This window comes from Megascapheus bottae, chromosome 3 (assembly GCF_031878675.1).
Source record: "Megascapheus bottae isolate mThoBot1 chromosome 3, mThoBot2.hap1, whole genome shotgun sequence".
In the NCBI taxonomy this organism is placed as follows: domain Eukaryota; kingdom Metazoa; phylum Chordata; class Mammalia; order Rodentia; family Geomyidae; genus Megascapheus; species Megascapheus bottae.
This window is the reverse complement of record NC_143511.1, coordinates 13,296,036-13,319,569: the sequence shown is the minus strand read 5'-3', so window position 1 is coordinate 13,319,569 and position 23,534 is coordinate 13,296,036. Positions and strand designations below refer to the sequence as shown.

General features: G+C 39.1%; 1 long non-coding RNA gene across 2 annotated transcripts; it reads left to right on the top strand.

Moving 5' to 3' along the window:
- The first annotated feature begins 5,207 nt into the window (after positions 1-5,207).
- LOC150064975 (uncharacterized) lies at positions 5,208-21,866 on the top strand. 2 transcript variants are annotated; one of them, XR_016534725.1, is made up of 4 exons: positions 5,208-5,344; positions 17,782-17,854; positions 20,334-20,470; positions 21,561-21,866. It is a non-coding gene; the product is annotated as an uncharacterized LOC150064975 (long non-coding RNA). The 2 variants fall into 2 exon arrangements; XR_016534724.1 differs by lacking the exon at positions 17,782-17,854.
- The last annotated feature ends 1,668 nt before the right edge of the window (positions 21,867-23,534 follow it).

Here is a 23,534-nt window from a genome sequence, read left to right as displayed (position 1 = left end):
GATCATCTTTAAATGCCAGCCCAGGCAGAAAATTCAAGAAACCCTTTCCCAATTGACATCTAGGAGTGGTAGCATGCACCTGTTATCCTGAACTAGGGGGGGGGGGTTGAGATAGAAGAATTGAGGTTTCAGGCCAATCCTGGGCAGAAAAGTCTTAGTCTCTATCTCAGTAGAAAGAATCTGAGCACGTTTGTTTGTGCCTGTCATCCCAACTAAGACTGAAATAGAAGTCCAGGCATATGCCTGTGCAGAAAGTGTGACCTTATCTCAAAAATAACCAGTGTAAAGAAATGACTAGAGGCATGGTTCAGCTTGACAAGCATGAGGTTCAAATCTTGAGTTCAAATTTCAATATTATAAGAAAAATGTAGACATACACAGCAGTGTTTCTATGCAGTGGAAGGTCAACTCCAGAAAGAAAGTGAGAATGTTATATGTATCAGAACTGACTTTTATAGGATGGAAGTACAGCTCAACAGTAGACCACCTGGCTAGTAAGTACAAAGCCGTAAGTTCAAAACTTAGTATGGATGAAAAAACAAACAAAAAACCCTGGCATTTGAAGACATGGAAAGAGGCTCATTATTAATCTCACTTAAACTGGGGCTGTGTACCTATAGCTCTTGATTGTTACTCAAAAGATTGAGATCTAAGGATCACAGCTCAAAGCTAGCTCCAGCAGAAGAGTCAATGTGAGTCTATCTCCTATAATCTAATGGACTGGAAGTGTGGCTCAAGTGGTGGAGTGCTACCACTTGAATAGAAAAAAAGAAAGAAAGAAAGAAAGAAAGAAAGAAAGGAAGAAAGAAAGAAAGAAAGAAAGGAAAGAAAAGCAAGAATGAAATGGAAAGAAACCAAAAGAAAGCATACCAAGATGGGACTAGGGTATTGCTTGGTAGTAGAGCGCTGACAGACTTAGCATGGTTTTGCAAAAAGAAAATGAACAAACAAAATTTCCACTGAGAAAATAAGAACATTATTTCAATACAATGAATAATTTTCCCAAAACTTTCATCTCTATAAGTAAACAATATTTTGTAATTTTAAAATTTGTATCCCTAAATTTGCTGAATTCTTAAGGAAAACAAATGCTTTTATTTATTTTCTTAATTTTTATTGAAAAGGTGATGTGTACGGGGTAGACAAGTGCTTTTAAAAGATGAAATTTCTCAGCTTCTATTCAAAACCAAAGCAAAAACAAAAGCCAATGCTGATCTTGCCTTCCTGTCTGATGCCCAGGAACTGTAGTGAGCAGAGATTTACTCTACCTCTCTGAATACCAGACTGGCAGGATAGAGGTGACAGCACCATGATAACTGACAAATGTTTTTTCACAGAGATGTTTATTCCTCTACCAGACAGCTGGTGTTTTTCAATTCTTGACAATAATGAATAAAATCACCACAATGTAAAATTAACATGGGGAGTTTGGAGAACAAAATTTTAAGTTATTTTTTAAAATGCATTTCTTTTGGATTGTTTTATATATCCACATTTGGGAGGGGTACAGATTTACTGTTTAGAGTGCTCTAACTTTACAGAAAGTCTTGGAATCTGGTAGTATAAATTCTTCAACTTTGTTCCTCATTTTCAGTATTGTTTTAGGTTTTCTAGTTCCTTGTTCTGTCTATAGCATTAGCAGATCAGTATCTACAAAAACAAGATTGCTGAAATTTGAGAGAATGAGTATCTTAAGTGGCATTGAGTCTGTCAGTGATAAAGGTGTATCTCATGTGGAGGTATGACTTTCATCTAAGTGTTTTACTTAACACTCTATAGACTCTAAGCATGCTTTGACAGAGTAGGTCATAACAAAGTTTCCTTCCTTCCCTCTCCCTCCCTCCCTTTCTCCTTACATCCCTTCCTTCTTTCCTTCCTCAGAACAGTCAGTGCTTTGGAGACAATTAGTTATGGGTGTCTATGGTAGCTTCAGATTTTGTTTTGTTTTTAGTTTTTGTCAGTCTTGGGCTTGCATTTAGGGCTTGAGCACTTTCTCTGAGTTGTTTCAGCTCACGGCTAGTGCTCTACCTCTTGAGTCACAGCTCTACTCCTGGCTTTTTGATGGTTAATTGTACTGTCCTGCGCTTGCTCGCTTTGAACTGGATCCTTAGATCTCAGTCTCCTGAGTAGCTAGGATTACAGATATGAGTCACTGGCAAAACAAAAACAAAAATAAAAAACAACCCACTAATTACACAAATCCACCAGCCCTTTCACCAAAAAAGACAGTGTATAGTCTTATGTTTGCCCATACTTTGCCTTCTTCCAGAAATGTTCTTGCTCCTTTTAACCCTATTCTTACTTCATAATCATGTGAAGATCCAAGCTGTTCCATGTTTGGGAACAGAATAGATTTTACCTAGGACAATGGCATGGTCCAAGCACCACTGAAGGCTGGATGGACTAGAAGCTGCCTTGTTGCAAGACCCACAATGTTTGCAGAGCATAATTGATAGTACCTTCTTATTCTAATGTCTACAACTTAGGGCACAAAGACTTCCCTGACCCATTTACCCATTCCAAAAGGCTTCAGGGATGGTGGAAACATCTCTCACCAGGTGTCCTGCTACATTTGTAAGCATTTCTAGTTCATGAGTCTTTCTCCTCTATTGACTATGAACTGCGGGGCTAGGTCATTATTTATGGTGGCATCAATGTATACAAGCCTCACAGTTGGGTGACCCTTCTGAATTTGGGCCTTTCCTGCATCTGCCCTTGAAGCCCATGAAGTGCAAGCACCTGGCAAATGAGACCATCAGTTATGAGGCTCTTCAAGTATTATAGAAATGGTTGTATAAGTTGACCATTTCTCATATTGCTGCTTTCGAGAGATTTTTGTATGTGTTTGAAATAACACTGAAGATGATGATAATTTGATTAAGGTAATTGAATGAGAAAACAGTCCCTAAGACAGAAATTGTAGGTAGAGATTGTTAGAAAATTGCATCTATGTACATATGGATGGTATGTATGTGTGTGCCTGTGTATGTGCCAGTACAGGGGCTTGAACTCAAGGTTTGGGTGCTCTCCCTGAGCTTTTTGCATAAGACTAGGTTCTACCAGTTGAGCCACCATACTACTTCTGGCTTTTTGGTGATTAATTAGAGATATGAATTTCATAGACTTTTCCTGTCTGTGCTGGCTTTGACCGTGAAGGATGGAATGGCATTTTTTTGTCATTGTTTCCACTTGAGTCCCATCCCTGAGATAGCTATGCATACACAAATATTTCAAAATAAAAAACATCTGAAATAAGGGATATTTTACTCTGTGAGACTCTTATCTCCAATAAACTATTCAGAAAAAAGTTGTGGCTCAAGTGGTACAGTAATAACCTTGAGTGCAAAGAGGCTCAGGGACACTACCCAGTCCCTGAGTTCAAGCCCCATGACTGGCACTTGAGCCACAGCACCACTTCTGGATTTTTCTGTGTATGTAGTACCTAGGAAGCAAACCCAGGGCTTCATGCATGTGAAGAGAGCACTCTATAATTAGGCTATGCTCCTGGCCAAGCAACTTTTTTTTTTTTGGCCAGTCCTGGGGCTTGAACTCAGGGCCTGAGCTCTGTCCTCAAGGCTAGTGCTCTACCACTTAAGCTACTTACCACTTCTGACTTTTCTATGTATGTGTACTGAGGAATCAAACCTGGGTCTTTGTGCATGCTAGGCAAGCACTCTACTACTCGGTTAACTCCCGGCCTTGGTGAAGATTTTTTTTTCAGACTAGATGCTAAATATTAAGTGTCAAGCAATTAACATGGAGTTGGTTGGGTTGTAGCTCAATGAGATATTGCTTCCTGCCACATGTAAGTACCTGGCTTTATTCTATAGCACTGTAAACAAACAAAGAAAAGGTAAGTAATATGGTGTGGATATTCTTTTCAATTGATAAATATGAAAGCTGATTTAATGAGAAAAATGATGTATATACTAGAAAAACAGAATGACATTTTTGTTTCTTTTTCTCTTCTTTTTGTGTCAGTCATGGGGCTTGAATTGGAAGCCTGGGTGTTGTCCCTGAGCTTTTTCCTTCAAGGTTAGCCCCCCTACCATTTGAACCATAGGCCATTTCCAGTTTTCTGATTGTTAATTGGAGATAAGAATCCCACAGAGCCAGGCGTCGTGGCTCATGCTTGTAATCCTAGCTATTCAGGAGGCTGAGATCTGAGGTTCAAGGTTCAAAGACAGCCCGGGCACAAAAGGACCTGAGACTCTTATCTCTAATTAATCTCTAGAAAATAAGAAGTGGTGCTTGACTCAAGGGTAGGGTGGTAGCCTTGTGCTAAAGAGCTCAGGGACAGCGCCTAGGCTGAGTTCAAGCCCTATTACCCCCTAAAAAACAAGTCCCATAACCCACAAAAAAGAAAGAAAGAAAGAAAAGAATCCCACAGCACAGGCTGTCTTCCAACTGCAGTCCTCAGATCTCAGCCTCCTGAGTAGCTAATAGTAGTGGTAGTAGTCTATATTGACTCTTCACATCACCACTGGACAGCAAGAATTTAAAGCATTTTTGTTCTCTAGAGAACTGTATAGAATTAAGTGATAATTGTGTCTGTTAAGCTCACACTGGGATGTTCACAATTTCTGATGATTATAAGATAGTTTGCCAAGGAGAAATGACATTGTTCCAGGACAGTTTGTCCACAGTTGCCGGGGCCAACCGGCAGCAAACCAGGGTTCGCAGATTGGGGTTCCTGAAATAGGGGACAAGGACTAGGAAGAAAAAGAAGAGAGACAGACACACCGGGTCCGGGATGTCCGCAGTCCAGGCAAAGACTGCCGAGACTGCCGCGTTTATTTTTCCCTCCCCCTTCTTCCCTCCTCCTCTCCCAGAGAACCTCCAGGTGTTACATTCATATGGTAATTCTCAGGTCATTTACATAGAATAGGGCCAGAAAGCAATAAGACAATATAGCCATCATCTGATGCAAGTCAAGGTACAGTTTGATTCCACTCTGGCTCCCAACACACAGTTTTCACTTTATACATACCACAGAGTGAAATATCCCTTATTTCAGATGTTTTATAGTTTGAAATATTTGTGTATGCATGGCTATCTCAGGGATGGGACTCAAGTCTAAACATGAAAAAAATGCCATTCCATCCTTCATGTTCTATGTTCCATGTAGTAAAAGAATCCTTTGACTATAAGTGTCACACAGCTCTTTGTGATCCGGAGAGTGTCCACTGTCACAGTAAACAGTTACTCACTTACTACGTGCTTAACACTAATATGTTTCAGGTTGAAGGCTAGGTCTGATTAAATGCGACTCGGCCATGGGTTTCAGATTGCAAAGTTCTTGACAGAGATATAGCCCCATAAACAGATAATTGTAAGATAATTGGTAAGTTCAGTTGTAGATATAGAAATGGAACATTATGAAAACATGGAAATTAAGCCAATCTGTGCCTGGCTGGCAAGGAGAAGCAGGGAAATGTGGATAGTAGGGAAATGAGGGGTTTGTAAGCTGGGAGATGACAGTATTTAAGATCATTTCTATTAACAGAGGTGGGAAGGCTCTTTAATTTACAAGACTAGCCACAGAAAGCTGGAACTCAGCAGGTTTCAACTAAACCTCCACACTTCTCCTTGGCAAGCCAGCCCTCTCCTTAGACTTTTGTGTCTCCTTCAACTCTGCCAGTTCCAAATGGACACCTGGCCCTTTCCTCTGTACCTCCCCACCCCCCATGCTTTGTGCCCCTTTCTCCTCCATATCCACAGGTTCCCTTCTGGTGAGTACAGAGACCTGAGAATCTAAAGGGAGGAAATAAAAGGATGATAGATTTTATCTTCCCTTTATTGGAACCAGACCACAGGAACCAAAACTGAATAGTGAAAAGAGGCAATAGGCCAAATTAGAATCCATCTAAAACTAACAGGAATTACTTCTCCCCACTCCAGTCAGTCCTAAAGGCTCTAATTAGGTCACAGTCTATCTACCACCAGGTCCCTAAGCGGGTACAGTACCTATAGATTGCCCAGGAAATCTTGGAATTCCTATATTAAGTGGAGACAGGTTTCCATTTATCTATCTATCTATCTATCTATCTATCTATCTATCTATCTATCTATTTATCTATATCTTCCAGTGCTAGAAATTGAACACAGGTCTCTATGCAGGTGCTCTGCCATTGAGCAACACTTCCAGGTCCACGTAATTCTTTTCTTTCTTTTGTTCTGAGCCTGGAAATCAAACTCTGTACCTGATGCTTTGTTCATTGGCCGGTGCTCTACCAGCTGAGCCACATCTCCAACCCCAGCCCATGAAATGTTATTGGCTAGAATTCTAGCCCTACTGACATCTTTCAGGCTGCCCAGGAGCATACACAAGCACACTGCTATTGAGCTGGCACATAAGGTTGCAGCTGGTGAATCCTGGCCAGTTTGTCGCACATGGCTAGAAGCCAATTCAGATTAATTACCAATGCTCTGGGGATGAGATGGAGGTCTAACTCCTCACTCCAGATGTTTACTTTTTCTTTGTTGTTAAAGGATGTAGGAGAAGAAAAGATTGTAAGTATGGAGATCCATGGGCATAGAGCTGGGGTTATAGGAATTATGAAAGAAATCTGTAACAGATTTAGTAATCTTACTAAAAAGTGTAGCATCACTACTATGGTTTATAACTTTGGGGTCTAGGTCCTTCGTTTCAGGATTCCATTGTATAGACCAAGTATTGTTGCCTCCAAAAAGCAAACTACTGGGCCAGGAGTTTGGCCTAGTGGTAGAGTGCTTGCCTAGCATGCACAAAGACCTGAGTTCGATTCCTTGGTACCGCATACTTAGGAAAAGCCAGAAGTGGTGCTGAGGCTCAAGTGGTAGAGTTCTAGCCTTGAGAAAAATCCAAGCACAGTGCTCAAGCCCTGAGCTCAAGCCCAGGACTGCTTAAAAAAAAAAGTACAAAAAGCAAACTATAATCACAGATCTTGTACTAGGTTCCAATTCCTTTACATTTTTTTTTATGGTATGCACCTTCTAATGCTCTTTCCTAAGGAACTTGAGTCTGTCTTTATTGCTACAACAAAATACCTGAAACAGGTTATTTTTGTTTTTTTAACTTTATTTTTTTTGTCTTTTGTTTTTTTGGTACTGGGGATCAAACCTAGGATGTTGCACTTGCTAGGCAAGCGCTTTGCCACTGAGCTACATCCCAGCCCTATATTTTTTAGTTTTTTTATTAAAGAATTTATTAGCATTGATTTTTACATCATATTTCAAATGACGTATTTAACAAACAAGTATTCAAGAAGGGAATCTCTCTATATAATCACTGGCACTTAATTTTAGAACATAATTAAAATTAGGCTGAGGGTTTGTATATCATAGATGCATATTAATCTATGTAATAAAACATTATGTCTATAGAGTCATAAATTTTTATGTCTATGTAGTTATGTTTATATTTCCAATACCATGTCCATAGCATTGGGTACACAAATATTGAGTCCTCGCTCTTGTACTGTTTGGATCCAATAGCCATATATTAAAGATACCATGTGCCTTTTGCTTCTTTGGTCTTGACTTGTCTCACTGAACATGATTTGCACTAGATTCATCCACTTTCCTGCGATTGCCATTATTTTATCTTGTCTGTTGGCTATGTAGAATTCCAATGTATATATATATATATATATATATATATATCACATTTTTTCTGTCCATTCATCTGTAGTGGTGCATTTGGGTTGTTTCCATTGTGTGGCTATTGTGAATACTGCAGAGATGAACATGGCTGAGCAGGTGTCCTTATCATCTCTTGGGTTATGATGTTCAGGGTAGATGCCCAGAAGTGGTATGGAGGGATCGTAGGGAAGGTCAATTTTCAGTTCTTTAAGAAACCTCCACCCTGCTTTCCAGAGTGTCTGAACTAGCTTACAATCCCACCAGCAGCACAGTAGGGTTCCTTTTTCTCCACAACCCCGTCAGCATCTGTCATTGTCTGAGTTCAAAAGCTTGGCCATTCTTCTTGAGGTGACGTGGTATCTTAGGGTTGTTTTTATTTGCATTTCCTTTATGACCATGGATGATGAGCATTTTCTCATATGCTTTTCTGCCATTTTAACTTCTTCTTTTGATAAGTCTCTCTTTAGTTCCCTTGCCCATTTAGTGACTGGTTTGTTGGGTTTGGGGGAGAGGGATTAGTTTCTTCAGTTCCCTGTAGATACTGGATATTAAGCATTTGTCTGATGTATTATTGGTAAATATCTTTTCCCAGTTGGTTGGCTGTCTCCCTACTTTAGTGGCTATACTTTTATCTGTGCAGAAACTTTTTATTTTTAGTAGTCCCATTTATTGAGTTTCTCTCCAATCTGTTGTGACCCTAGGATTCTGTTCAGCAATTTTTTGCCTGTGCCTATGAGTTCCAGTGTCTCTACTACTCTATCATGTAACAGTTTCACGGTTTCCCGTCTGACATTGAGGTCTTTGATCCATTTTGAGTTAATGCTTGTGCATGGTGAAAGGCTAGGGTCAATTTTTAGTTTTCTACATGTGGCTGCTTAGTTTTTCCAGCACCAATAATTGAATAGGCTGTGCTTGTTCCACTGTATATCTTTGGCTCCTTTGTCAAATACAAGTTGACTATAGGTATGAGGTTTTATTCCTGGATCTTCTATTCTGTCCCATTGATTTTCTGGTCTATTTTTTGTGCCAATACCCTGCTGTTTTGATTATTATGGCTCTATAGTAGAGTTTGAAGTCTGGTATTGTAATATCACCTGCATTGATCTTTTTGCCTAGAATTGTTTTGGCTATTCTAGGTCTCTTCTTGTTCCATCTGAACCTTTGGATTATATCTTCTATTTCGGTAAAGAATGTCTTTGGGATTTTGATAGGGATTGCATTGAATTTGTATATCAATTTTGGCAGTATGGCCATTTTCACTATATTGGTTCTCCCTACCCATGAACTTGGGATGTCTTTCCATTTCCTAGTGTCCTCTTTAATTGCTTTTGTTAGGCTTTTATAGTTTTCATTAAATAATTCCTTTACATCTTTGGTTAAGTTAATTCCTAAGTATTTTATTCTTTTGGGGGCTATTGCAAATGTGATCATTTTCTTGATCTGGCCTTCTGTTTGCTTATTGTTGGCGTATAAGAAGGTACTGACTTTCGCAGGTTAATTTTGTATTTTGCAACTTTGCTAAAGTGGTTTATTAATTCTACGAGTTCGGGAGTGGAGCTTATTGGGTTACTCAGGTAGAGGATCATGTCATCTGCGAATAGGGATAGTTTAATTTCTTCTATGTGGATCCCTTTGATGTCCTTCTCTTGCCTTATTGCTCTGGCTAAGGGTTCCAGCACTAGATTGAAGAGAAGTGGAGAGAGTGAGCATCCCTGTCTAGTTCCTGATTTTAAGGTAAATGGTTTCAGTATTTCACCATTTAGTATAATACTGGCTGTAGGTTTTTTATATATGGCTTTAATTATTTTAAGGAATGTACCTCTTATTCCTATTTTTTCTAGTGCTTTCAACATGAATGGATGTTGTATTTTGTCAAATGCCTTCTCTGTGTCTAGAGAAATTATCATATGTTTGTTATCCTTAGCTCTATTGATATGATGTATTGCATTCATTGATTTGAGAATGTTAAACCAGCCTTGCATCTGTGGGATGAAGCCTACTTGATTGTAGTGTATAATTTTTTAAATTTGTTTCTGGATTCTGTTGGCTAATATTTTATTGAGGAGTTTTGCATCTGTGTTCATTAGAGAGATAGGCCTGCAGTTTTCTTTTTTTTTGTTGGGTCTTTCCCTGGTTTGGGGATGAGAGTAATATTAGCTTCATAAAATGAGTTTAGTCTTGCTCCTTCTGCTTGTATATCTCGGAAGAGTTTCAAGAGTATAGGTATTACTTCATCCTTAAAAGTCTTGTAGAATTCTGCAGTGAAACCATCTGGACCTCGGCTCTTTTGGGTTGGCATTTCCCTGATTGCTTCCACTATTTCATCGTATGAAATTGGTTTGTTCAATTTGCTTACCTCTTCATTGTTCAGTGTGGGTAGACTATATTTAAGAAATCATCCATTTCTACTAGATTTTCTTGTTTCTTTGAACATAGGCCCTGGTATTACTTATTCATAATGGACTGAATTTCTTGGATATCTGTCGTGATTGTTCCCGTGGTGTCTTTAATCTTGTTTATTTGAGTCTCCCCTCTCATTTTTTAAAAAATTAATCTTGCCAGGGGTCTATCAATTTTGTTGACTGTTTTGAAGAACCAATTTTTTGATTTATTAATTTTATATATAGTGGATCTTAGTTCAATCTTTGATATTTCTGATTTTATTTTTGTTATTTCTGTCCTTCTAGTTGTTTTAGAATTAACTTTTTCTTGCTCCTCTATGTGCTTCAATGTCTTCTTTAGGTTATTTACATGTTCTTCTTCTGTCTTTTTAATATGGGCTCCTAGTGTGATAAATTTGCCCCTTAGAACTGCCTTTGCTGTGTCCCTTAAGTTCCTTTGTGAGGTATCTTGATTGTCATTACATTCAAGAAAGTTTTGAATTTCCTGTTTGTTTTGCTCTGTAACCCAGGAATTATTCAGAAGTGTGTTGTTCAGCTTCCAAGTGTTTGAATGTTTTTTTTAACCTTTTACTGTGTTGTTCAGAACTAGTCTGACTCCACTGCGATCAGATACAATGCATGGGATTATATCAAGCCTCTTGTATCTGCTTAAGTTTTCTGTATGAACTATTATATGATCTATTTTGGAGTATGTTCCATGTGCTGCTGAGAAAAATGTATAAAGTTTCACCATTGGATGGAAGACTGTATATATTTGTTAAGCCCAGTTGGGCTATGGTGTCGTTTGAGTTGATGGTGTCTTTGCTTATCTTTTGTTGAGCTGACCTGTCATTTGGTGAGAGTGGCGTATTGAAGTCTCCCACTATGATTGTGTTTGAGTCTATTTTGTTCTGCAATTCTAAGAGAGTTTGCTTGACGAATTTGGGTGCTCCCGCGTTGGGGGAGTAAATGTTTATAACTGTAATATTGTGGGTATGGATTGTACCCTTTACTAATATGTAGTGGCCATGTTTGTCTTTATGTACTGATTTTACTGAGAAGTTAATTTTGTCAGAGATTAAGATTGCTACTCCTGCTTTTTTGCCCGGTGCGTTGGATTGGAAAATTCTTTTCCATCCTTTCTCTTGGAATTTGCTTCTGTCTTTGGCAGTGAGGTGTGTCTCTTGGAGGCAACATATGGGTGGGTCTTGTTTCTTAATCCAGTCTTCAGTTCTGTGTCTTTTGATTGGATTGTTCAGCTTGTTCATATTTAGGGTAATTATGGAGAAGCGGTTAGTGTCCTTTGTCATTATTTATTTTTACTTCTGAGTTTTTTTCTCTTTTTTTCCCTTTTTGTGTTTAGTGATTTATAGGTGATCGCTTCTTGATTGGGGTTCTTGCCATTCTGCCATTTGTTCTTGATTAATTAATATTTTTTGTAATGCTGGTTTAGTGTGCATGTATTCATATAGCTTCTCTTTGGAATGAAAGATTCTTGTTTCTCCTTCAAATGTAAATGCTAGTTTCACTGGATTTATCAGTCTGCGTTGGCAGTTATTGGTCTTCCGTGCATGAATGATTTTTTTCCAAGCTTTTCTTGCATTTAGTGTTTGCGTGGAGTGGTCTGCAGTTATTCTAATTTTTTCCCATTGTAGTATAGCTCTTTTTGTTTTTGTGGCATTTAAGATCAGCTGCTTAGTATTTGAGTCTAATGTCTTTACTATGATGTGTCTAGACAGTTCCTTCTAGGATCTTGCCTGATTGGAGTTCTGAAGCCTTCAATAATGTATTTTCCCTTTTGAGGTTGGGAAAGTTCTCTGCTAAGATTTTGGTGAATAGGGTTGCATTCCTTTATTAAAACACTGCTCCCTTGGCCGGGAGTTCGGCCTAGTGGTAGAGTGCTTGCCTAGCTCGCACAAAGATCCAGGTTCGATTCCTTGGTACCACATACTTACAAAAAGCCGGAAGTGGTGCTGAGGCTCAAGTGGTAGAGCTCTAGCCTTGAGAAAAATCCAAGGACAGTGCTCAGGCCCTGAGCTTAAGCCTAGGACTGGCAAAAACCAAAAACCAAAAAAACAAAAACTGCTCCCCAGGCTGGGAGTTTGGCCTAGTGGTAGAGTGCTTGCCTAGCATGCACAAGACCCGAGTTCGATTCCTTGGCACCACATACATAGCAAAAAAAGCTGGAAGTGGTGCTAAGGCTCAAGTGGCAGAGTGCTAGCCTTGAGAAAGTCCAAGAACAGTGCTCAAGCCCTGAGCCCAAGCCCAGAACTGGCAAAACAAACAAACAAACAAACAAAAAACTGCTCCCCTTCTTCCATCTCTATTACACGAAGGTTAGATTTCTTGGCTGTGTCTGCCAGGTCCTCGAGTTCTCTTTGGTGAATTCTGACTTATTTCTCCAGGTTGATGATTCTCTATTCCAGCTCTTGTGTTTTATCTTCCGTTCCTGATGTCCTATTTTCCATCTCAGTCAATCTGCTGCTTAATGCTTCCATTTTTGTTTGCATTGTGGACACTGAACTGATCATGTCTGCTGTGAGGGTATTAATCTTTTCTTCAAGGGATGTATACTGTTTTTTGTATTTCTCTTTTGACTTCAAGGAGCTCCTTGGTAATTTACCTGCTTACGTTCCTGGAATTGTTTTTGTAATTCTGCTTTAATCTATTTAGTCATGTCCACAATCATCTCCTTAAATAGAGTCAGGTTTCATATCTCTTCAGGTGTCATTTCTTGGGATTGTGACATTTCTCTCATCCCTTCACTCTTGTTTCCTTTTGGGTTTTGTGTGTGACTTTGATTATTTATATAATTTGTGATTTGCCTCTGCGATTTCTGCTGCATTGAAGACTGTTGTTGTAGGTTTACTCTGTGATCAGTAGGTGGCAGTCTTTTACTTGGTTTGGGACTGGTGGTTCTGGGAATCTGTGTATATGTGTGATTCTCAGCCAAATTAGTTCTGCTGCTGACTGGGTCAGAGTTTGTAGCTTTTACAGGTGTTTGGCCCTTTCCCAGAGGCTGTGTGCCGCTGCACAGCTAGCTCTCAGCCCATCCAGTGGCCCCACAGTGGGCGGTAGGATGGAGTTGCGCACTTTGGTCTCAGCTAGCCTGGTGGATGGCTCCTTTGCCTACCCTGTACCCAGGGGCAGGGCCCAGCTAAGAACTTGGGTTCCAAGGGTGGAGCCATGCCTTCCTGGCTCTCTGAGTGTGAGTTTGGCCCCTGCTGGTCTGCCCTTCAGTTCCCTGCTGTGTTTCAGAGAAGTACCGGCCGCTTTGCCCAGCCCTATTTTTATAAGGAAGAGATTTATTTGACTTTTATTTGGTTTATTTGATTTTGGCTCTTTGACTCTCAACAGCCCCATCTGGTGAGTCCCTCATGCCATAACATAACATAATGACTCAACTGCAAATTCAGATGCATGAACTAAATGCCAATTTCCAAATGAGAGCAAGGTTTATGGACAAAAGAAATAAACATTTACTGATTTTTGCAGGGAAAAAGAGGACTATATGAGTTTCTATCCAAACAAAAATAATTTCTAGCTTAGGAGATAAGGATTAGGTGGAGTAAGGATAATGTTTTTGTGTGTATTTATGCCAATACTGGGACTTAGAGTCTCATTTGGCTTTTCTCTCACACTCTATTACTTGAGCCACATGTCCAGTTTGTTCTTTTTTTCCTTGGGGCCAATCCTAGGGCTTGAACTCAGAACCAGGGCACTGTCCCTGAGCTTTTTTTGCTCAAGTCTAATGCTCTACCACTTGAGCCACAGATCTACTTCTGGCTTTTGGTGGTTAATTGGAAATCAGAGTCGCATGGACTTTCCTGCCAGGGCTGGCTTTGAACTGCAGTCCTCAGATCTCAGCATTCTGAGTAGCTAGATTACAAGGATGAATTGCCAGCACCTGGCTTAGTTTAAGGTTTTTGATGGTCAGAGATAAGAATCTCATGCTTTGGGGTTGGAGGTATGGCTCAGTTGGTAGAGTGCTAGTCTATGAGCAAAAGCATCAGGTATTGAGTTTGAGTCCTATTTAGGACCTAAAAGAATCTCATGGATTTGTCTCATTGGCCTGACTCTAAACTTCAGTTGTTAGGTCTCAGCCTACTAGTAATTAGGATTATAGGGTGAGAGCCACTGGTACCCAGGAAACATGGGTTTTAAGCAAAAAGCCAAGCCCCACTGGCTTCTGGATGTATGTGCTGAGGCATAACTTTGGACTTGATGATGGTATAGCTGGAGCTATATCACTGGAGCTTTCTCCCCAATAATTTTGTCCCTCCATTGAAAGTGAGATAAGGAGAAGAGCCCAAAGTCTTTACCCTGAGTTGTAAAGGCATTCTTGAGTTATTTTGCATGAGGATTAGGGGAAAGAGATAAGACAGAGAAAGCAAAGAAATATTTTGGTCAGTTGTGGGACTTGAACTCAGGGCCTGGTACTGTCCCTGAGCAATTTTTGCTCAAGCACTTTATCATTTTGAGCCATAGTGCCACTTCCAGTTTCTGGTGGTTAATTGGAGATGAGTCCCACAGACTTTTCTCTGCCTAAGCTGGCTTTGAACCTCCATCTTTAGATCCCAGCTTCCTAAGTAGCTAGGAATACAGGTATGAGCCACCAGTGCCCAGCAAGGAAATAATGAAAAACAATACAAAACAAAACTAAAATCAACTGGTAAGAAGTGTAAACTTGTCATTGAGCTAAAAGTATAGTTTTAAACATGTTTAGGTATCCCCATTGTAGTAGGAAATAGATGGGCAAAGAAGTCCATGTAGAGGAGAACAAAAAGGAATGGGCTTCTTTTATAGCCCCATTCTTATGATAACCAACCTATGAATAACTCTATAGCAACTGAATATCATTGAAAGGCGTCTTCCTCAGCACCACTATATTAGTAATCAGTTTTGAATGTGTTTCAGAGTGGACAATTTTGAAGAGTTTCAGAACTCTTCTGGAGAACTGGCTGTCTTGGAAACAGACAGCAGCTCTTCTAACTCTCACAGGAACTAGGAGATTGACATTATCCTTTTTCATCACCATTTTGCAATGGTATTCTGTCTACCGAGGTCAAAGGCCACCAAGAAGAGCTCTGATTCCAGTGGGAATGAGGGCATAGAGGCACAGGCAGGGAAATAGGACATGGTAGAGCTGACCTGGTGTGGAGACAAATATGTTTGGACTTTGTGGGCTAGGAAAGAAGAAACTTGGGCTTTCAAATATTGCATTTTTTAAAATTTTTATTTATTTTTAAATTTGATAAAATTTAAAATCAATTTCATTTTCAGTGGTGCTGGGGATCAAACCAACTTTCCTAGCAAGAAAAAAAAAGAATGAGACGATAGCTCAAGTGGTAGAGCACTTGAGGTCTTGAGTTTAAACATCAGGGCCTCTAAACAATTTAAGTGAATACATAAGTACATTCTAACTGATAAATAACATTCTATTTCCACATTAAAAGTACAAGATGCATGGTAAATAATTGTTTTCTTTTCCTTTGTTCATATTGGCTTTGAATTCAGGGCTTTGTGTTTATTAGACAGGCACTCTACAGCTGTGCCATACCTCCAGTCCCTTTTTTACACTGGTCCTAGGGTCCAACATTTTGCTCAGGTCTACACTTGGATCCATCTTCCTATTTCAAGCTTCCCATCATAACTAACATGACAGTTGCAAACAACCCCTTCCAGTGTTGGTATTGTTAGGGCACATTCCCATTGTATCCAACTATTGATTGGAAAAGAGGTCTCAGGAACTTTCTGCCTTGAACTTCGATCCTCCTGATGACAGCCAACTGAGTAAGCCTTACAGGGGCTTGAACTCAGGGCCTGAGCCCTGTCCTTGGGCTTTCCTCAAGGCTAGTGTTCTACCCCGAGCCACTGCACCACTTCTGGCTTTTTCTCTGTATGTGGTACCAAGGAATTGAACCTGGGTCTTTGTACATGCTAGGCAGGCACTCTACCACTAGGCCAAACTCCCGGTCCAAGAACAAAGTTTTTGTGTTCAAAAATAAAGTAGTAGAAATCTGCTCCACAAGAATGTACATATACAACCCTTCGTCACATCATGTTTCAGACAATTCTGAGTCATGTAAAACATGGGAATGAATATCATTATATAAATATATCAAAGATATCTTGGTTTTATTGTTGTGGAAGCTTTTGCTTTGTCTTAGATACTTCTACAAATATAATCCAGGCCGTCCTTCAACTCCCAATACTGCCTCATTCCCTGGAATAGCTAGGATTACAGGTGTATACCACCATGTCTGGCCACCATTTTAGTACGTATAAGTACACTATTTTGTTCACATAACAGAAAATTACCTAAGACACATGTTTAAGAATATCTCCTGTTATGTTTTCCTTCTTTCTCTCTCTCTCATTCTTCCTTTCCTTCCTTCCTTCCTTCTTTCCTTCCTTGTTTCCTTCCTTCCTTCCCTTCTTCCTTCTTGTCTCTCTCCCTCCCTCTCTCCCTCCCTCCATCCTCCCCTTCCTTCCTTCCTTCCTTCATTTCTTTCTCTCTTTCTTTCTCTCTTTCTTTCTCTCTCTCTTTCTTTCTTTCTTTCTTTCTTTCTTTCTTTCTTTCTTTCTTTCTTTCTTTTCTTTCTTTCTTTCTTTCTTTCTTTCTTTCTTTCTTTCTTTCTTTCTTTCTTTCTTTCTTCCTTATTGTGAGTTGAGATGAGGGCTGAGCACTGTTCTTGAGTTCCTTTGCTCAAGGCTAGTGCTCTACTACTTTGAGACACAGCTCCACTTCTGGTTTTGGTAGTTATTTGGCAATAAGAGTCTCACAGACTTTCTTACCTGGACTGTGATCCTCAGATCTCATCCTCCTAAGTAGCTAGGATTTCAGGTGTTGAGCTACCCATGCCTGGTTTCCTCCTGTTGTTAAGCAAGCAATATACAACAGTAGTTAGCACTACTGAACATTATATTTACGAATGGTCGGAATGGTCAATTTTATGTTTTATTATAATACTAATTTATGTACTTTACTATAGTTAAAATACAATTAAAAGAAAGCATAGTGGTGTATAAATATTAAGTTCAGCATTTGGAAGGCTTATGCAGAAGGATCCTGAGTTTGAGGCAAGTCAAAAATACATGAAGGCAAGAAGACCTTGTATCAATCTTCCCAATAAAAAAAACAACAAGAAGCAGCATGCAAAAGAAAAATAAAATGTGAAATTTAAAAAAAGAGGGAAACAATCTGCCAGAGAGATCTACAAGGTGCTTTTATTTAGGTAAAGGTCAATGCATGCAAAAATGACAATATGCTGTTGAGGGATACATACACATTTAAGAAAACTGAAAAAATATAGAAAAGAAGAGTAATAGACATAAGCTTCTGGAAGATAGTTACCTATGGAAGAAGGGGGCAGGCGGGGAGGGGGTGGAAGGAGGGAGAGGGGTTTAGGGTGGATACAAAGAGCTTCCGTTGTTGTCATGACATTCTTAGTTTGTTTGTGCACATACATTTTCATAATCATTCTTTCACCAAGAAAGACAATTTTTCCCATTGAACACTGACATACTTTATTTTTTTTTTTGCCATTCCTGGGCTTGCGCTCAGGGCCTGAGCACTGTCCTTGGACTTTCTCAAGGCTAGAGCTCTACCACTTGAGCCTCAGCACCACTTCCAGCTTTTTTCTATGTATATGGTACCGTGGAATTGAACCCGGTTCTTCGTGCATGCTAGGCAAGCACTTTAACCACTAGGCCAAACTCCATGCCCTGACATACTTTATTATCCTTATAACTTCTGTTCTATACATTCTTTTAGAAATTTGGATCCATTTAGAAGTTGATTTTAGTTATGTATCTACTGCTCTATTTAGTGTCTGCCTGAGACCCTGGTAAGTCAGCGTTTATCTTACACTTCAGTGCTCTCCAATAGAAGTAAAATGAGAGGCCTTCATGTGATCCCATATTTTCTACTAGCCGCATTAGAAAATAAGAAAGAAAGAAAGAAAGAAAGAAAGAAAGAAAGAAAGAAAGAAAGAAAGAAAGAAAGAAAGTTATATTTCCCTTGGTACAAGTCCTGGGTCTCAAACTCAGGGCCCTGCTCCTGAGCTTTTATATTCCAAGATAGCCACTTGAGCCACAGTTTCACTTCCAATTTTCTAGTAGTTAAATGGAGATAAGAGTTTTATAGACATTGACTGTGTGGGTTGACTTCTAATTGTGATCCTCAGATCTCAGCCTCCTAAGTAACTAGGATTACAGGCATGAGCTGCTAGGGCCTGCTTAGACTTTTTTTTTAATAATGAGAAAAGTGTAAGTTTCTCTCTACCCTGAACTGTTAAAGACTACCACTGTTGAGCTATACTTAGATTTTTAAATGAATACATGAACTTTCACTGCAAATGAAAACAAGATCACTTGGGGATTTCCCAATTATTTTCTGGATTATCATTGGATTTAACTATGTCCTTGCTGATTTTGTCTGCTGGTATGATTTTAGGTGAAGCGTGGCAGAGCACATTTTTCCTTTTGCAGAAACCATACAAAGAAAGCATAATCAAGGCAGGAATAACACTGGTTAAGATTCATTGAACTTATAAACTGATATGTTGCATTAAAACTTGTATAACTACTTCAAGATAATAAAAAATTCAACAGTTTAAAAGAGAAAACTCAGCCAAGTGTTATTTCATGTGGCCTTAACAAAGCTATAAAGCAATATATACAGTGTAGAAATCATGCTTCAGATCTTGGGTTTTGATCTTCTGAAATAGTGATATTGTGTAACATTCTCTCCCTGGAGATTGGACAATGGCAGTGAGCAACAGCACCCAGCAGCCCCCATGACCACAAGAGGAAGTAAGGAACGCCAAAGTGGGGAATTTGTTTAAGCTGTGGTGGTCAGCAGGATCATTGAAGAAGACACATTTCAGCTTGAAATACTTTTATTTTATGATAGATTATCAGGATGTAACCGTGTATAGAATGAAGAGCCATTCTCCAGACAGGTTTTCCAATTTTTCTAGGGAAAAGGAAAGACCATGCCTGCTTTGGTCTCTTCCCAAAAGTCGAGTGAGTGTTTCTGCTTCATCCCAGTCACTCATCCAGTGACCACAGCATGCAGAGCTACCTAGGGATGTTTTCCCCCCTGTTTTCCCTTTATCTACAATAGCGGGTTCACACTGATAAATGGAGCCAAGCATGTGGGATATTTTGTAGCACATCTGTATTTATGACTATATAACTATATAACACCCGAGGGCTTAAAATAAATATTATGGTAGTCATAATTGAAGTTGGCCAGTTCAGACATCTCTAAATGGAGATGGAGGTGGTATTTTTCTGTCCAGGCTCAGCTGAACAAAGAACAGCAGAATACAAAGGCTCCATTGGGGTAGGCCATGAAGCTGTAGTGATCTGCAGGTACCTATGGGCTTCATGAACTGACATGACTTTGCGACATGTCTAAAAGTTGGAACTGGTTCTTGGCTGATTTTCTTAGAAAAGCAGCTCGACTTCTTTCCACATGGCTCAGCCTTCTAAGAATGTGAAGGGAAGCCACAAAGTTTCTGAAGGTCTAGATTCTTACACGCACACAGTCTCATATAGTGCCACTTGCCTAGTGGTCAAAGTCAAGAATAGGGCCAGGGTCAAATGTGGAAGAGGACTTAACTGTCACTCATTAATGAGATAAATTGTGAGGATTCTTAAATTATTTTTAATCCTTCATCTGAGGTTTGAGTTCAGTCCCATCAATAGAGCATAACAGGAAATCTTGAGATACTTGACACAAAGCAAATGATTTCAATTGTTCATTGTTTTGTTGTCTTGGTCATTGTCTCCTGGGTAAAGAACATTTTTCCTAGATAAGGATGTAGATGATTTAAAAGTGTTTTTGGTTGAAATAAAAGTTGGTGAAAATATTACACTAAAATAAGACAATCTACAAGTAGAGGGCAAAGGAATGAAGGGAGGAGGGGCAAGGAAACTACAGTCATAATATTCAATGTGCATTATGTAATATATTGAATTATATAACTTTAGAGTTTGGATGGCTTTTGGAAAGATGGGAAGAATATTGGAAGGATGACATTGATTAAGATGCATGCAACTTGTTGAATTGACATCTCCTTGTACAATTACTTAAATAGTTTATATAAGGTTCATTGAAATAGCACTAAGTGTGAACATATATTTTGTTTAAGAATGTGAGGGCATTTCACAGAAAAACAGTTGGTTGAAATAAGATCATTTTGTAAAACATAGACCAAGAGAAAAAAGAATAAAAATTTAAATTATACAAAATAGGAAAGCATTCCATTCACAAATTTCAGATTTTTATGTGTTTACTAACCTCCTTTTATATTTTAGCTGATTCCGGATTATATTTTGCCTTTCCTGATGTTTAATTTTCAAGAGTTAGAGAATAAAGTGTCAAAAATATGTCCTCGTCAAGTTCCACCAGTTTGACTTCACTCAGTACGGCACTAGAGTATCACCCATGCTCGGTATGTACTTAAAACTTCATACAACTGTTCACAGGAAAATCTACATCCAAAACCCATACAATTTCAAAATGTGGAACATGGGTTGACACATCTGGGAACAATGAGGAATACTAAAATTTCATCCCCATGACTTAACATCTTTTATCCCAGCAAAATTTAGCTCTTCTAAGTCGGAATGAGCATATACACAAGTTTTCCTAAGGATGGTAATCAGTTTTAAAGAGCCTGTTGCTAACTTTATTTCACTTTGCATTTGCTCTTGTTGTAATGGAACCCAATAGGAATGAAAGGAAATTGCAATGGGCCAGACAATAGTGGTCCTGGGACTTAAGCCCATCACATTGAGCATGTTATGTGAGTGTTCTACCACATCCTCAACCAAATATCCTGAATTTTTGGCTCTTAGCTGAGTTGTATTTTTTTTGGCTTTCTGAGTTAATGCCCAAAATATTTTAGGAGTGATTTATAGGTAGGAAACCAGAAAATTTCATTCCTTTTATATAGCATTTTGTATAGAGAAATATACTTTGATGAATCATTTATTGTTTTTTTTCTTCTTCTGATGACAACTACCCCCAATCACTCTACAAATGAAACCACTAACTTTATTCCAGCCAATCACAACCATTTACAGTCTCCTTTCTACTGCATTTCCCACTCTGAGCTCTTGAGACATCCAGATGATGCTTTGAAATCAATATGATCTCCCTTCCTTCCTTCCTTAAAAGAAATGTATTCTTCAAATCGAGTAAAGTTGGTCACTGCCTCCTGAGCTATCCTTTGTGATAGTCACTCAGAATTATAGAGATGGAAAAATCTAAGAGACTCTGAAGTCCAGCACTAGCTGGCTTATTTTGCAGCCGAGAGCTTACATGACATACATAAAGAACACAATCTAAGTAAGATTCAACTTTCTGCTCTCTCTATTCCCTGTTCCTAACTGATTTGGTTTACTTAGGCAAAGATATCTTCTAAAAACAAATGCTTTTGTTTCTGTGACTATTGGTTGTCCTATTTTTTTCAGAGTTTGGGATCTGCCAGATGATTTTTTTCATGGGTTTTGTGACTTTCCTTTTTATTTCTCTCACAGCTGCCTGAATTATATTTATTGATGCATATTTTTAACAAGGAATGCAAGAAATCAAGTCTCCTAAAAACTCAGAGCATTTCTCTTAAGGAAGCACAGAAACTACTTGCTAAAAACCTAAATGCCATGACATGCACCCATGGAACTGAGGCAAGAAGTGAAGATTCCGAAATTGTTTATACATGTCCTGTTGTTAAAAAGGAAAGAAGGTCACGGCAGTCTATGGCTGAACTCTCCTACCAGCGCCTGCTAATCGGCATCACCCCCTCAATGGAGCGGCTGCCTGACTCCTGTCATAGACTGGTCCAACTTGAGACCTCTAATCAGAGTTTTCATTACATTATCCTCAAGGACCCTGGTTCTGTATCCCAATTTATTATTCGGAAAATGAGTTCTATGGGCTTACGCCCACAGATGGTCTTTGATGATAGGCTTCCCAAATACACCCCATTGGAACCAGGTAATTTAAATAGATGATGAGGCTACTTGGAAAAAGTCCATGGAAATCTTGTTGCAAATTGAAGTGGCTTTCCAAAGCAGAAATAACCAAATAGTGACCTGGAGAAATATTGTTTGTTCTGAGGTTCATAGCAGTATTTCTTGAAGCTGTAGTGGCAATGAAATATATAGAAATAATTTGATAAACTTCTAAGTTAAAGTTTCAGACTAATTCTTGAAAGATGTATTATTTAGATATTCTACTTAAATTCTTCTTTTGAAATGACCAGTGAGACTCAATTTGTACAGCTCCCCATAGGTGCCCTTTTCTTCTTTAAAATTAGTAGAATGCAATATTTTCTATACATCTTGGCTTGACTGAGATTTAGAGATTTTTTTAGAGATTAAAAAAACAAAATGGATCATTCTATCGTTATCAAGGCTTTCAATGGAGACTATAAAAAGGAAGAAAGCTCTTGCTTTCAGATTAATAGACATATACTTATAAAAGGCAAAGGATCACATAGAGAATGTTAGATTTCTAACATAATATATAGGATGATAAATTTTAATGAGAAGTATTTCTCTGTTTCCTAATTTCCTCATGTTATTTACAAAGGCTGGAGGCCTAGCTCAATGGCAAAACACTTGCCCTACTGGGCAAGGCCCTAGGTTTGATCCCCAGTATTGGAAAATAAAAAGCACAGGAAGTAGTATTTGATCTTTCTGTGTGATTAGAAACAAATTATGGGGCCAGGAGCATGGCCTAGTGGTAGAGTGCTTGCCTAGCATGCATAAGCCCCTTTTGATACCATATACATAGAAAAAGCTGGAAGTGGTGCTGTGGCCCAAGTTGGTAGAGTGCTAGCCTTGAGAAAGCTCAAGGATAGTGTCTAGGCTGTGAGTTCAAGCCCCAGGACTGGCCAAAAAACCCAAATAAAACAAACCCCCAAATTATCAATATAAAAACTCTTCAGAAGTAAAGCATGTTTCCACTCCTCCCCTCCCCTCCCCTCCCTTTCTCATCTCCTTTCCTTTTTTGTGCCAGTACTGAGCTCTGAACTCAGGGCCTTGTAATCTCCTTAGCTTTTTCATTCAAGGCTGGTGCTCTACCACTTGAGCCATACCTCCACTTTCAGTTTTTTGCTAGTTAAATGGAAACAAGAGTCTATCAGATTTGTTTGCTTGGAGGACTTGGAACTACAGTCCTCAAATCTTGCCTCCTGAGTAGCTAGAATTGCAGTTGCCTAGCTGAAACAGATGTAGGTTCTATCCTGGTTCAGCCATTGTTCGTGGGTAGTTTTTGTCTTTATGGTCAAAGAACATCTCCTTTACATTCAAATTCTATGATAACATTCTAAGCTGGGAGAAGTATGGTAGCTTTGATTCAAACCCGAGCCTGACATATGCTAAGCAAGTGCTCTACCACTGAGTTATACCAATAACCTCTTCAATCTCCTTTTTATAAGGAAGTAGTTTTCTCAGAAACCTTCTTTCTATTTCTAGTAGCCACCTTTCCCTGCAAGCCGGTAGATGAAT